Source organism: Aphelocoma coerulescens, chromosome 15 (assembly GCF_041296385.1).
Source record: "Aphelocoma coerulescens isolate FSJ_1873_10779 chromosome 15, UR_Acoe_1.0, whole genome shotgun sequence".
NCBI lineage: Eukaryota > Metazoa > Chordata > Aves > Passeriformes > Corvidae > Aphelocoma > Aphelocoma coerulescens.
The window spans coordinates 12,039,563-12,053,039 of NC_091029.1; positions in this window are offsets into that span (position 1 = coordinate 12,039,563).

Sequence of the window (13,477 nt, forward strand, 5' to 3'; positions counted from 1 at the left end):
GGTTTTCCCACCAGCATCGCACTGGATCCCTGGGCTAAGGGTCCATATGCGTCCAAGGGAACCTTATAAATACCGCTAGAGTCTAGGACGACTGCGGCTGCGGTGTGGACGTCAAACCCGTCTGATCCCTGGGTGCCGTCTGATCCCTGGGTGCTGTCTCTAGGGTGGCTGGGTAGGCCTGTGCCTGTACCTGTGCCACTCTCTGGGGGAGAGACTGCATCGGACAGCAATTCTCCCTCCTTGCATCCCGGCAGAAGTTTCCCGACAACGGCCGACCATGGGCATGAGTCAGGGATCTACAATAGTCCGAGCAATGCCCTGGTCTGCCACACCTCTTGCACTGGGGGATCGGTGTGTTCTCTTTTTGACTTGGCTTAGGCCGCTTCCGTTTTTTCACCTGTTTTGGTTGCTTTGGTTCACGACCAGAAGATGCGTGAACAGGCTGCAGGAACACAGCCAAAGCAGACCTTTTCTGGTTCCCAGATCCCACCTTAGCACAGGCTTCGACCATGTCTGTTACCTCAGGATCCCCTGGCAACGCATCTATGATTTTTCTGCACTCTTCATTTGTGCTATCTCTCACTAACTGCCTTAACAACATCTGTCTTAACCCGTCATCCTCAACCTGCTTCTCGAGAGAAGCAGCGACTTTCTCTACAAAAGAGAGGAATGACTCTGATTTCCCTTTAACTATTTCAGTATATCGCTTTCTGGGTGCAGACAACTCTATGGTTTTCAACAGGGCAGCCATGCCGACCTGTTGAGGTTGCTGCAGGACGCTAGAGGACAAGTTACCCTGTAGACTGGGATCAGAGAAGGGACCAGTCCCCATCAAAGCATCCATTCCTGCTGTCCGTCTAGGATCAGCAGCAGGGAGCTGCGTATTTCCTAATGCAGCCTTGTCGGCCAGCTTTCTCCAGGTTTTCTCAAAAACTGTAAATTGTACAGGTTGAAATAGAATTTGGCCTAAGTGTCTGATATCAAATGGAGAAAGCAAATCTGTATTTATCACCCTTATTATCTGCATAACCTCAGCAGAACCTAGCCCATGTTGTGCCACCTTGGATTGCAGGTCCTGGGCAACCTTCCAACCAATTACCTCATGCTTATCATGCTCGCCTGAATTTGGGAGAGCCTTATACACTGGGAAAGCTTGGATCTCCCCTTTAGGGGAGTCACTACCATCCTGAACTTCTGGCACAGCCTGTGGATGAAGTGTGACAGTTTCTCGGTTACCTCCAGAATCCTCAGATCTATTTGGCATTCCAAGTGTTTCCAATAACCTCCAGTCACCCTCCTCCAATGCTCGCATCTTAACTGACTCTAAGAAGTGATTGTAGTGGGTTGGATGCACTGTTACCATGCAGTCCTGAAAGGTCCAGGGGCGAGACCGGTGCAGCCTTTTTCTTCGCCGCGCGGCTACAGCCGCCTGACGACCTGGGGCCAGCACCTCATCTGCCTCACTGCCTGACGATGAGTCATCAGGCAAAGGCAACTCAGAGACGCTGGGAGTGAATAGAGATGGACGGAGAGGGGCACTTTGGCTAAGTTTGCTAGAGCCAGAACAGACAGCACAGACTACAGGTGGCTGCGCTGCAGTTTGAACAGCAGCTTCTTTACGGGAGGCCATCTTGGCCGGTCCCAACCGAGCCAGTACTGGAGCTGCTGCCGCTGTCTCTGGGGCTACAGCCGCACCCAGCACTGCACTAGGCCCTTGCTCCGCGGCCGCACTTGGCGCCGTGCTCGTCACTTGCTCCGCGCTGGCGCTCGGCACCGCTGCCAAAACCGCTCCTGTTTCTCGCTCCCCGGCCATGTTCAGCGCCACTGCCCCCAGCCGCCGCTCCGCTGCCGCTTCCGGGTTTTCCTGTGGCAGCGCTACTTCCGGGTTCGCTGCCGGCAGCACCGCTTCCTGGTTTGTAGCCGCGTCTACTGCAGGCGGCGGCGCTGGTGCTGGCGGTGCGGGCTTGGTGCGCCCCGCACGGCAGGGTGGCTCTTGTATCAGCAGCAGCCGCTCTAGCAAGCTGAGCAGGTCCTCCAGCCTTTGGGATATGTTCGGTAACTCAGTCAGCAAAGGCAGATGCTGTATTAAAAGGTCGATGTCTCGGTTCTGCGACTGCGCAGAACAGTCCAGCACCAAGGAGGGCAGCAGGCCACACCCAGGCAGTCTTGGTGCAGTCTTGCCTGGCGCTACACCAGCTAAGAAGTTAGATCCAGGTGCGTACGCAACCAGGCTAGGAGCCGCTCTGGGGGTCCAGTTCGCTAAGCCGCTAATTCGAGGCCCTGGATAAACCGTGGCCACCACCAAGCTTAGGGGCAAGGCAGGCTGTGCGCCCTCCTGCTGCCTTGACCCCCCCGCCTCTGCCGGCACAGGGTCCCTGGGGGCCGCGGAGTCCTGCGATTGTGCAGGGTGAGGCGGCGCAGGTCTGCCTGTGGAGCCGGGGGGGGTTTTCCGAATCCACCATCATTTTCCCCGGAAACCCGGTCAGCGGGGTCCCCCTCAGACATTCCTCCATCACTCATCACCGAAGTAGGCGAGCCAGCTCTGCTGCTACAGTCAAGGTCTGTCAGCAGAAAAAATAACGAACACCAGGTTTGATATAATTCTAACGCTGCTGGCTCCCCAGACGGGAGCTCGTGTTGGACAGCACAGCCAAGTTCCTGCCATAAGGCAAAGTCCAGGGCAGTATCTCTGTCCATGGAAATCCCTTTTAAGGTAGCCCAATCTAATAATTCCCGAACTGAGTTTTCAGAAATGGAGGTGTGCATTATACTAAACACACCTTTCCAGACCAGTACCACAGTGTCGGTTTGTGAGCCGCTGTTCGCCATTTCTCAGTCCTGTCAGACTTCCCGGTCCCGGGAGACGAAGGGGAACAGCGTACCTCTAGAGAAATTCGGCTTGGCTCGCAGCATTCAGGACACGTCAGAGAGTGCAGATCTCGTCGGGCAGCACCAAATATTACCGCAGGCCTGGTTCCTACAGTATATCACCGTGTCCTGCAGCCATAGGGAGGAGGAGGAGAGATGATCCAGCAGGCAGGAATTGTGCAGCAAGATTGATTTATTTAATTATTTTACAAACTCTTTTATAGACTTTTTTCTTCATAGTCTAATTGGACAAAGGACCAGGCACCCCTTGGGGTGATTGGCTAAAATCCTAAAACATCCATTGTCAAAATATTTTTCTACTATACCATAAACAAGACTTTTCTAGGTTGCAGGTGGCTTGGATGTTTACATAACTCTGCTACCTCTTCTGTGAGAAAGTGTCCTGGGTTGCAGTGTATTCTATTACCATCCTCATGAGCTGTGGAAATCAGGTGGGGCAGTGTTTCCTTGCCTCCTCCCCCCAGACTATCTTGCTGTTAATGGCCCGTCATTGTCCTGCGGCATGACTCAGAGATAACTCCCTCCGGACTATCTTCTGTTAATGAGCCTAATCAACACTTGGCCTCATGACTCATTACCCTATTGTGAGATGTTCCACCCAGAGGGAGGAACCATCGTGGATATAATCTGGGACTCTGAGCACCAGAGACACTCTTTCCACTGGATTTCCAGAGGACAGAAGCTACACAGCCACCACTGAACTTTCTGAGGAAGAGCAGACCCCTTCTACTACAGGATCACCACTTCAGAGGACTGCTACACCACCCTGCCTAACAGGGACTCAGGTTGTATCTTGACTCTGTCAGTGTTTTCTTTTACTTTCTTTTCCTTTCCTTTAATTTCCATTAAATTGTTATTCTGACTTGGTGCCTCCCACTGGTTTGTTTTCAAACTAGCACAGAAAGAAAAGTCTCTCACGGACTTAGAAAATAGCAAGAAAATCCTTGCTAGCAGCATTTTTGTATCTACACACCACCACTCCCCCCTTCCCCTGGCGACGTTGAGCCACAGGGAACAAAGAGAGGATCCCAGAGACCTCTGGCAGAAGTGCTGCTTTCTGAACCTCTCCACTGACCAGTTGATTACCTATTGTCTCTTCTGAGTACCCTGCCTGATGTCCTCTAACACGTATTATTTCTACCGCTTTTGGTAAATTCACCACCTCCAACAGGGAAGTAATTGAGCTCTCATGAGCGAACATTCAACTTTTCTCTCCATCACCTCTGCTCTCCCTTCAGACACTCCAAGCCCCCCTCCTCCAGCCAGAAAATTAAGCAATTTCACAGTGGTTTCCCCTACCACTTCCTCCCTTTCTCCCAATAGGAGGAAGTAATTCACATACTGCAATAGCCTAAATCCTAGGGATGGAGTAAATTCTTTTAATATCTTGCCCAAATAAGACCAGTGCTTCTGTGTATCCCTGTGGAGGACCATCCATGTCTTTACTATTTTCCCTTCTCCCTCTTGTTCCCATTCAAAGGCAAAATACTGTTTACTATGCTCTGTAAGTGAGCATCCCCAGAAATCATCTTTTAAATTAATTACTGAATAGTAGCAGTGTGAAGATTATCTGGGACCACGGAGTGCCTGGGTTCAAGAGTCTCATTTATTATTCTTAGGTCCTGCACCGTTCTATAAGCTCCAAAAGACCCCCCTTTAACAGGGACTCAATAACAGGTTGTAACCCCTTCCTTCCTTCTCTTGAAAGAGGGTATTGCTTTTTAGACACCACTTGTCCAGGTTACCTTTGGAGAGGCTCCACATCCAGTTTCCTGTATTCCCCTGGGACTGCTAACACTTCTGTGTTCACTTTAGCACAAGCTTTATTAGCACAACAGCACTAGCCTCCCATCACCCCTCACAACACTAACTCGCATTCCCAAATCAGTCATCAAATCCCCTCCTAGCAAACCACAATCACAACTAGGAACAAACAGAAACTCATGCTTTTCAAACCCATCTCACATATTCACCAATAGCAGGTGAATAAAGTACACTGGCTCATCTTTCCCACTTACTCCCTGAATTAGCAAAAGAACCCCCTTTGTCATAAAATTCAAAGTAGACAGAGAGGCTCCCGTGTCTGCTAGGAAACACACTTCTCAGTTCAGACACACCCTGCATGTTATCAAGGGCCCCAGTGTAGTGAGCCCCTGATACAACAGGAGATCCTGACACCCTTAACAATCTATTTCTAATGTTCTCTTTTTTTTTTTACAAATGGCACATTGATTAAAAACTGTGCCATTATTCTTGCCTGTACCTTTACCGTTTCCTCATCCCTTACATATACCTGGTGTGCCTTCCTAACCAACTCCTGCAATGGCCCAATCTGTCACCTCTCCAGCTTGTGCTCCCAGTTTGTGGGCTCTCACCCTCCCACAGCCACCGAACTCTCTGCAAAGTCACTCGCCTCCCTGGTGACCCAAACAAAATCCCTTCTTATATCAGACCAGGCTTTGGTGACAGATTGTATCTTACACCGCATACCAAAGCTGGTCCCTGTACTTTACAATGTACACCAAAGCTGGTCCCTGTCCTGCTGCAGTGTCCGGGCGCACCATCCCAGCACACCCACCCAGGCCCCCAGGCTGCTCTCCCAGCACCACAAGCTCTGTAGAGCACCAGATCCCAGAGGATAGGTACAGCCAACGGTGCCACAGGGATGGGCAGGTGGACAAGATGTCCTGCAACCTCATGAGGACTTGGGAACCACTGCTGCTCCTGTCTGTGTGGGTGGCACCGTCAGGCACAGCCTGGCGCTGAGCCCCACAACCTCAGCTCAGTCCTGCACCTCCCCCACAGGTCCCCAGCCCGTGCCCCTGGTCCTGCACTCTCACACCTGACCTCAGCACTCCTCACCATAGAGAAACCCTCGTAAGTCCTGAGCAGTAAGTGGACAAACCCAAATCCTCCACCCTGGCTCCATAATGACCCAGGGAGGGGTGAGGGTGTACCTCCCTGTTTTCCCTGTCCTGAAAGCCAGGAATACAAAAGACCTGCAGCCGGCCTGTATTAGATTGCATGTTTTGAAGATAAGGTGGAGAACATCCCAATCCTCACTGTTTCTCTTTTCTTTCCTTATCCCATAGTCTCCCACTGCTGTTTGCCTGAGCCATATTCTTTCACACTCCCCTTCAAACAATCCTTTCCCAAATCAACACCATCTGTCCCCTGTTGCAGAGACTCAACTCCCCTTATTGCCCCCTCTGGGTGTCCATGTCCTTAACTGCCTCTGGGAGTATGTGCAAACCATCTCAATATTCTCCCAAAGGACCCTTTGGAGGTCTTTTGGGATCATCATCCCTACAGTTGAGACCCTTTCTTGATTTTCCTTTACTGCCCTCTCTGGTTGTCCTGCCAGACTCCCCGAAGTTCCCACTGTACTCACTGGTGAGATTTCCAGTGGTCCTTTCCTGCGGACTTTTCGTGGACGCCCCTGGTCTGTCTCCTGGACAGTCTCAGGTACCCAATCAATCACCCGCTGCTGGCCAGTGCTGAAGGGAGCTGGTGTTTTGGTTTGAAAGACAGGTGTCTGCTAAGGAAGGCAGGAGCCTTCCTTGAAATGGAAAATGTAATCCCCCTTCCCTCCAAATTACTATAATTTTGAAATTAAGGGGCTTTCAGGCAAAAATATGAGGAATAGGAATAGCAGTTCTTTACTAATATATATGTGTATCACAAGTCAAACAAACAACAATAACTCTGGCAGTAACAGCAAACAATCACAAACCCAGTCCCAGCCTTCTCGGCTGTCAGGCCCTTTCCCCTCGGGTGCAGTTCCGCTCGCAGCCGGCAGGGGCGCTGGCAGCTCCCGGTGAGCAGGGCAGGTGCGATGGTTCCCCCGCGGCTGCAGGGGGCGCTCCGGAGCGAGCTCGGGGAGCACGTGGCAATGGCGGCTTGGCCGAGCCAGGAAGGGATGGAACAAAGGCTTCACAAACCCCCTGGGCAGCTGATCCCGGAGCCCCGGCTGGACCCTTGGGAACAGCAGGCTGAAACGGCAGGAATGAGCATGAAATCCCGGGTGGTAGTGTTATAAACATATATTGTAATATTGGCTTCTCGCAAGTATTAAGGTAGATATTATACAATGTTAAAAATGCTTTTGCTGTGTGGATGTAGTTTTCTTTCTTTTTAGAAAGAATTTAGCAAGTGTGAGCGAGTAAGATAACTTCCAAGCGAACAGGGGATGAGGCCCAAAAGCGGCTATCAACACTCTGCCTGGAGAACAAAGGGGCCCAAAGCGGCTAATCACCGCTCTGCCCAGGGGGCAAAGAGGCCCAAAGCTGCAATCAACCCTGACTGTCTGGGGAATTAAGAGGCCCACTCTACTATCAACTCTCACCTAGTGAGCCCAGGCCCAAGAATTAAAAGAAATAAAACCGCAAGGCAGAAGAATATGTGTGCTCTAAAAAGGCAGAACCAAGGAGTGGCCATGCAAAACAGCTCCCGGAAAAGTTTGAATATGCATAGAGAACAGACAGTAAAAATGCTATAAAAAGGACTATCCCCGGGCATCAGGTGTGCTCTTAGCAGAGCGCCAAGGCACCTGTCCATTACCTCTTTGCTTTATTTTATGTGTCTCTTATTGTCTTTATATTAAACTTTTAAAATTCTCACAGGAGAGTGAACCTCGTTTTTCACAGGAGACAAGATATATCAAACTCCACAGGTGCAGCAGGAACCCCGGGACGTCTCTGCGGGCAGGAAATGAGGAGCTACAGTGTAGCACAGGCTCGAAGCAACGGCAAAGGAACGGCGGGGCCAGGGCAGCCATGGCCTGGCTCCCCAGCAGGACAGGGAAAGGCAGGCTTGGGATCCCGGGGTTTTCCCCTGAGGCACCAGAACAGATGGTGAGAAAGTCCCTTTTTAGTGACTGTAGGGTGTTAAATAGGGTCCCAGTGTAACAGCCGCTCCAGCAAGCAGAGCTCCACTCATGGTAGAAGGAAGGCAGCAGAAGGCAGAACCCTGCAGTGGTGATGAATTCTCCCCGCAGTGACCGCAGTTCCTCTCCCCTCCGAACGCCAAGAGCACAGGAGAGCTAGGGGCTCCACCCAACCCCTTTTCCCCAGTCCAAATCTTGTGGCATCTCTGCCCTACATGAGAAAACCCCAGGTGAAAGAGAGTAGCCAGCTGGACCCCTCCCCCAAGCTGTGGCCAGTCTTTTGCCTCTCTTAAGCATCCAGTTGTTATTGTCTCCTAGCAACACTTACTGGGAAAATTCTTTAAGAGAAAAAAACAAAAGGAGAACTCCTAAAACTCCAGCAGCTGGTCACCTAAACCAGGTGCGCCTCCAGCTCCTCTTGCCTTGTGCCAGCTCAAGACCATGGAAGGACCCCAGATGAATCCCCTGTCCTGTATGGAGAATCATGCTATGAGAAGCCAGTATCCATAAAGGATACAGAGGAGTCCTGCAACTTTATTAGAATAAAGGGAGAGAGTCCACTGGGGCATATGCCTGGGGGGTTTTCTCTCGAGGTTTTGGAGGACGCAGCCTCCTTTTATCCTAAACTCCTGGCTGCACGTTGCCCTCTTTCTTTCCCTGTTGGCTGAAGTACTAGGAAGGTACAACCTTCCCCAACTGCCTGTTACCCCCCCCCCCTTCCCCCTTGAAACTGTCATTTTCCCCCAAAGTTCAGAAACTCAGAGTTGTGTGGACCCATTTGTCTATTTCAGGAGTCAAACCTAACCCTAACCCAGCTCTGGGTTCTGTAACAAACCTGCAGCTTGAAGTTGATAGAGACATTTAGACCCATTTCAAAGACATTAACGCTCATACCTTGGGCGTTTGAATTGTTTGTAAAGACATTAGCACACATCCTTCCTACCACCTTCACTGCTTCCCTTGTCACCTGGTGGTCAGCTCTGTGTCTTCTGTGTTCCCATTTTCCTCCTTTTAATAATACATCCTGGTTGTACTGATGATCCTCAACCCTTTCAGGTGCAGAGACACACTCATAGTCTGTTTCCACAATGTTGTGGTGTAGGAATGGTATTCCTCAATTTAGTGCCCCCAGTGAAACACTCCAAATTATGCACCACCCTGCGGGTGGCTGGAGAGGAGAATTGGAGGCACAAAAGGTAAAAATCATGGGCTGAGATGAGAATAATTTACTGGAAACAACAATGAAGTAAGAAACAGAACAGTAACAGAAACAGTATTAATAACAGAGTGTACAAGATGGAAGCAATTCACATGAGTGCTTACCATGTGGACGATGTTACCCTGATCACAGGCTTCACGTTACACCACCAGAAGGGACCTCTTCCTCCGCCCTGTGCATGATGTGAGGTGGTACAGAATGACCCCAGGTCCTGGCCATGCCCCTCCTGGTTACTGCAAAAGCTAACCCTATCATGGCTGGAACTAGGACATGCAGCAATGTGCTCTCCATGTGTTTCAGAGAATAAATAAATAAAACATAATTCCTGAGCCAGAGGCCTCATTTCAACCCACAAATCCCCAGAGAGGTGAGAGGCATGTCACCACTTCCCAGAAGCTCCTTTGAGTTTCCCAAAGTTGCCATCTCCACCTAAGAAAGTCTGAATTATATCTGAGCTTGACCCAAAAAATCTCTGTAGATCCTGGCTGCCAGAGCAGACTGTCCTGCCCTGACTGGCATGTCCAGCAGCAGGAGATTTGGAGCAGTGATGGCATTCAAACGGTCCAAAAAGGAACTGACTTTATGGATATGAAAAATGGGATTTAAAAATAGCCTTCTGATTTTCTTCTGAATGGGCAACAGATGCTATTGAGTCAGACTTTCCTTGAAGATACAGGGACCTGTGTCTCTGCTATTTTTTGTGGCTCTGTCACCTGGCTCCTGTGGAGTCAGGTTGCTTGTTTACTCTTCCAGTGAATTTTGTTCATTTTGGGTAAATAGGCTGGAGGGAAATGAGGGCAAGGTTTGATATTGGGTTCATGTCAACATCTGCAGTTTGCTGTGGCTTGTGCATGAGAACAGGCCTTTTCAGAGGCAGCCTCTGGAGCAGCAGAGGCTCTGTCAGGCAGGCAGACAGGTCTGAGGCATCACCACTGGATTGTGAACCAAGGTCTCTTCTTCCTGTAACTTCTCACCATGTGTGACACTGGTTGTCCACTGCTTGCATTTGAGTCAGCCAAGCAGGGCAGGGCTGAGACTGGATGGTTCAGAGGGCTGCTCTGCACTGTGGATTTTGCATTAAAAGGTCAGGATTTGGGTGCTGGTGAACCTGGCTGCCCTGCACTGTGGATTTTGCATTAAAAGGTCAGGATTTGGGTGCTGGTGAACCTGGCTGCCCTTCAGTAATGGGAAATCACAGAATTACAGAATGGTTCGGGTTGGAAGGGACTTTTAAAGGTCATCTAGTCCACACTGCTGCCATCAGCAGGGACATCTTCCACTAGACCAGGTTGCTCCAAGTCCCGTCCAACCTGGCCTTTGGCACTTCCAGGGATGGGGCAGACACAGCTTATCTGGGCAACCTGTGCCAGGGCCTCTGTCTATTTCCACTGAGTTATCACCTGGGATCAGGTAGAGGTAAAGGGCTGGATTTGCACTGCCAAGGAGCTCATACAGAGTGAATTTAAGGTTGAACATAACCTTCTCCAAAGCACTCCAGGGAGTGAGAAGGTGGATTCTCCAGGACAGCAAAGCAAGCTGTCAGTTGGGGCAGTTTCTCCAGGGTCATCTTTCCAGATTTAAAGTGGTCAGTGGAATACGGGCTGGTGTTTATCTTTTGCGAGATAAACAGGGAACAAGGTTCTTATAAGTTGTCCTGGCACCCTATCAGGCTGCCCCTTCTCTTTGAGGCTTTAGCAGCAGAAAGAGAACATGTCCACACACAATGAGATGTTCTGCTTTAGGTCCCATGTGTGTCCCGGGCTTTGGGGTTCAGAGGGCATTGCAGGCCTTTGGCAGCCTCCCTGAGAGCTCAGAAACCGGCAGATCTGAAGGTGGCAACATGGGATCATGAAAATTGCCAGACTGCACCGTGCAGTGTCCTGCATGCAAGGGTCACACACCACATACCAGGAAGCAGCTGAGTACTGTGTGAGTCACCCTGGTGTTCGATCACATCCCGAGATGACATCCCTAGGGATGACTGGGTCAGAGAGCTCTGCTGATGACCAGTCACCTGGGTTATATCTGGAGCACACTTTGCTATTAACCTGGCAGGCTAATATAATCAGATAGAACAGGCCAGCTCTGACCTCTTGCATCCCACCCTGGAGTGGTTCAGGTGGTGGGTGGGCCCAGCTGGCCAGCTCCTGTCGTGGTGGAGCAGAGCAGGGACAGCCATTGCCATCCACAGCTGTCAGAGGTGTAAAGGGCTGGAAACTTTCCCAGGGAACCTGGGTCTGACCTGGTGGACTGTGGTAGTGCCCAGGGGTCACCATAGTAGCTGGGAGGAGTGTGCAGGCACGGAGAGGCTGGTGGTGTGGAGCTTCAGCTTGAGAAGTGAGAGAAGGAAGAAGGATGCTAAAGAAAAGCAGAGGAACACAGGGGAGAGCAGGGGACTTTGGAGGGAAGGAAGAATTTGGCCATGTCTGGAGAGAGGTGTCCAAGAAGCTGGAGAGGTCCTGGGCAAGTGGCAGGCTGAGGGATGGTGGATTGGGACTCCTTGGTTTCTGACTTTCGGTGGGGGAAGACACGCAGACAATCAATGTGATTGATAAAGCGAGCTTCGTTTATTAGCAATACAGAGGCACTTATATAATGTGAAAGTACAAGCTTATCAGTTCTTTAATTAAACTTACGAAAGCGCATTCTTACTTCTACATAATTGGGTTAGATAAAAGACTACATTTGGCAAGCTTCTATTATTTATGTTTTGACTTGAGAGATCAAAGATCTTCCTCCCTTCTCATGGTCAGCACATCTTTATCAGAACAGCACTGTACCTCCTAAAAACTCCCTTTTGGTTCTCAGGCCTGTTTCTCACGCAGGCATTTTCTCATTGAGGCTTTTTCTCATGCGGGCTTTTGCTTGTACAGTTCTGTTATTGATTTGTACCCTTTATCAATAATCCATGTCCCTGATCCTCTAACCATTCTCCAACACTTGGTCCCTATGGCTACTGTACCTGTGAGGTGGATGAAGTGGGGGAGATGCACCATCTGCACGACCCTGGGCTGCACTTCCAAGTGGAAGAGGGACCTGGTGGCCACCTGGTCAGCCTTGCTCAGGTGCCTGTTTCAGGTGTATCTGTAGATACTGGTCCTTGCTGACTTCTGCCCAAAGCTAAGGCCTGTGATGGAGCACTGAAGGTCACCTTCACCAGGGAGGTGGCTCTGCAGGTGGGAGGGATGATTGGCTTCTGGAAGGGGCTCCTGCTTGGACTGACAGCTCTTACCAGGTGAGGTACCTCAGAAAGTGTTAGGTTATCTCTGGAAGATGTACTTCCGTAAGATTGTGCAACACACATATGGCCAGTTTGGGTCTGAACGGGGTGTTTTGCACTGGGTGCTGCTTGCAGGGGTGTGCTGGGATTTACAGGGAAGCACTACACAGCTTGGCATGGAGGATCAGAGCCTTGCAAGCATCACTGTCATCAGTGAAAAAATCATTGACTGGCACTTCCTATACCCTGGGACCTGAAACAAGCACTGGCCATGCCTGAGGCTCACAGTCTCTTTCATACAGATCTCCGTGTGCAGGCATATGTAAGAGACAGTCCGAAGATCCCTCATCTGCCTCACGATCATCACCAAGGACAGAGACTGAGCACAGCAGTCCTGGCCTTGGCTGAGGTGGGATGTCTGCCAAGTGTTGCCTGCAGGTGTGCCCGCTGGGAACTGGTACGCATTCCTGAGGACACCTGTCCTGTACACCTGTTCTGTACCTGTTTTCCCAAAGCAACAGGCCCCATAACAATGGCTGTAGATTTCCCCACCTCTTGGCCAGTTGCCCCTTGCTTCTGAAAAGGGCTATAAATGGACTTTCTGAAATAACTGAGATGAGATCTCCCCACGGAAAGAAGACGGATCTACTGGCAGAAGACCACGAGGACTTTGTCTCATCCGTTGGTAGCTACTCCCCCCTCTTTCTTCCTCTCTACCCTTTTACTTTGTTTTCTTTATCTCTCTCTCTCTCCCCTCTATCGCATTACTGTGTTGTGGGCATTTAATAAAGGTGCACTGTTTCGATTAAGACTGAAATCCCTTGTGTCCTTTTGCACTCTGCGATCTATAAATGAACCATCAGGACCCTCGCTTGTATTAGTGGATCGTGACATTAAACTGGCATCACGGACAGGATCTGGCAGACAGAAGGGGTTGCAAGGTTGTGTGTAGTCTGTAATAGGGGAAGGACGTTTCACTCCAGCCACACCTAGCCTGACACCCCGAAAAGGGTGAGCGGTGTCTAGAACGCAAGGGGGGTGACTCGAATTTCCCGCAAACTGCACACGCCTAGGTGAAAAGCATCCCATACTCAGCTGAGGGCTCTGTCTTCAGATTTTTCACAAAAAGATCTCTTAGTGTAAAAGGGGGAACTGTTTTGGTGTGTGTGTGAATTTGGACTGCTTGGTGTAGTGAAGAGACAACCATAAATAACTGAAGGAGGACCTCCCAAGCAGATTTGGTCTCTTCACCCACCCAGGGAAG